At 36.2% G+C, this 2,266-nt stretch overlaps 1 non-coding gene across 1 annotated transcript; it reads left to right on the forward strand.

Moving 5' to 3' along the window:
- The first annotated feature begins 417 nt into the window (after nt 1–417).
- Nucleotides 418–523, forward strand: LOC116007722. The gene has a single exon (XR_004095326.1). It is a non-coding gene; the product is annotated as a small nucleolar RNA R71 (small nucleolar RNA).
- The last annotated feature ends 1,743 nt before the right edge of the window (nt 524–2,266 follow it).

Consider the following 2,266-nt stretch of genomic DNA (forward strand, 5'->3'; position numbering starts at 1 on the left):
GTGCAACAGGTAAACAAAACCATGTTTTGTGATCCAGATGGTATATATGTAGCTTGTGGTGTAACACTTGTTGGGATGAGAACAGAAACTTGTTGAGTTTGATTGGTTTTCACTGAAACCATGTGTTGATTGGACCCTAACATCAATTGCTATAACATTTTCTACAATGAGTTAATCTGAGCTTGCTTAGCCTCTTTTTCTAAAACTTTCAGCACCTCAACATCTTTTTCCTTCCTTTGTGGCTCGGTTCTCTCACTATTCTAATGAGTTGTGTTGGTAGTGATCTGTTCTATTAAATGCTCGCCGATCCCAGTAGACACACCAAGGAAAACTCCTTTTACAAAAGAAGTATCGAGAACGACTTTCGAGTTATCTTCAAGTCCTTCATAAAAATATAACAAAAAATCTCTAGGAGTTAACAATGTTTTGGGGCACGGTCTTCTTAAGTCCTTGAATTGCTTCCATGCTTCATACAAACTTTCGCCTTCTACTTGATGCAAATTCTGAATTTATTTCTTAAGCTTAGCGTCTTAGGTGGTGCGCAGGATTCTTGCATGAATGCTCGTGAGGCTATTCCCAACTCTTAAAATGAATTGAACCATAAGAGTTTAACCATATAAGTGCTTGATCCTTTAGAGAGAACGGGAATAATATGAGCTTAACTGCCTCCATAGGTACTCTGTTAAGTTCATCTTAATGGTTTGACAACTCCTGTCAAAGTGGGTGATGTAAACCTTGGCATCTTCACCCTTTGATCCTCTAAATTGCATCATTTGCACCAAGTTGATCATAAATATTTTGATCTCAAAATCTGTCACATCCATTTCTGGGTATGCTATGTAGTCTTCTTCTTTAAATACAAGTGAAAGATGAGATAATATTGACTACATAGGGGCCATCCTAGGAGAACATAGGATGAATCCCTAGGTAGGGGTGTGCAAACTATGAAAAATTTTAATTAACCGACCAAATCGAAAAAAATTCGGTTAACTGTAACTGAACTGAACTTTTTCGGTTCGGTTAATAATTAAATAAATCTTAAAACTTTGGTTAACGGTTACTTCAGTTCGAAACGGTCGGTTAACCGAATTAATCGAACGGTTAACCGAATTAATCGAACGGTTAACCAAAGTTATATATACACACACAAAAAAAAAAAAAATTGTGAAGACCCCTAACCCTATCTGAATTTTACAAAATCCCTAATTCCTCTCTATTCTCGTCTCTCCACCTCTCCCACCCTCTGACCTCTGTCAATTTTCAACCCTCACATCTCGTCTCCAACTCTCCCATCGTCTGGTTATTGCTCCACCGGTGTCTAGAGGCCAGCCACCATGAGGTCTAGATGTCGAGTTCTGTTCAGCAGCCAGCTAGTCAATCGTATAGCGCGTCGTATGCTATTCTCCAGCTGCTCGTCCATCGACGGTCAGTTCATATGCTTGTCTGCTCCAATCCGACTCCACGGCCAGCAGTCCACCAGAGTGACCAAACGTCCTCACCAGAGTACATGATTTAAAAAAAAAATATTTTCTAGACTATAAATACTTCATTATTAACAAGTTTTGTTGTGTGAAATATTTTTTTGTTGGTAATAATAATTTTTTTTAATGTTTCCACTTTCTAGTGTATGTTTGAGTTTCTATGTTCGGTTACTCTGTTTCCAGTGTATGTATTGAATTCTATGTTTGAGTTTTCATTGTCTAGTACTCCAATGTATCATATGTTATCTAAACATAATATATGTTTAGTTCTATACAAATTTCTGTTGAGTTTCTATGTGTTGAGTTTCCACTGTCTAGTTTTCACTGACCAGTGTTTCGATGCAATATGCTTGCTAAACATAATATATGTTTAGTTCTATACAAATTTCTGTAGTCTGCAATAGCTTTATACAAATTCATGTAATATAATATGCAATAGCTACTTGTTAGCTGTACTTCATTTGATTTTTAATTGTTCTTTGAATGCTACTTATAGATGTCAATGGAAGACATTTCCCCTTCTTATATGGCTCCGTCATCGGATGAAGTTGCTATTTCAACAAGTGTGACTGTAGGTGCAAGTCAACTTTCAAAAAAGAGAAAAACAATAAAACCAAGGCCAAAAGTTTGGTCTCACTTAAAAAAATTACTTCATCTTCCGGTTTTACATCATGAAAATGTGTTTATTGTGGGAAAGAATATGCTTGTGATCCAAAGAAAAATGAAACTACGTCATTAAAATATTACATGAATGCATGCAATAAAAATCCTGATAATGTTGACAA

Source organism: Ipomoea triloba, chromosome 15 (assembly GCF_003576645.1).
Source record: "Ipomoea triloba cultivar NCNSP0323 chromosome 15, ASM357664v1".
NCBI classification, from domain to species: domain Eukaryota; kingdom Viridiplantae; phylum Streptophyta; class Magnoliopsida; order Solanales; family Convolvulaceae; genus Ipomoea; species Ipomoea triloba.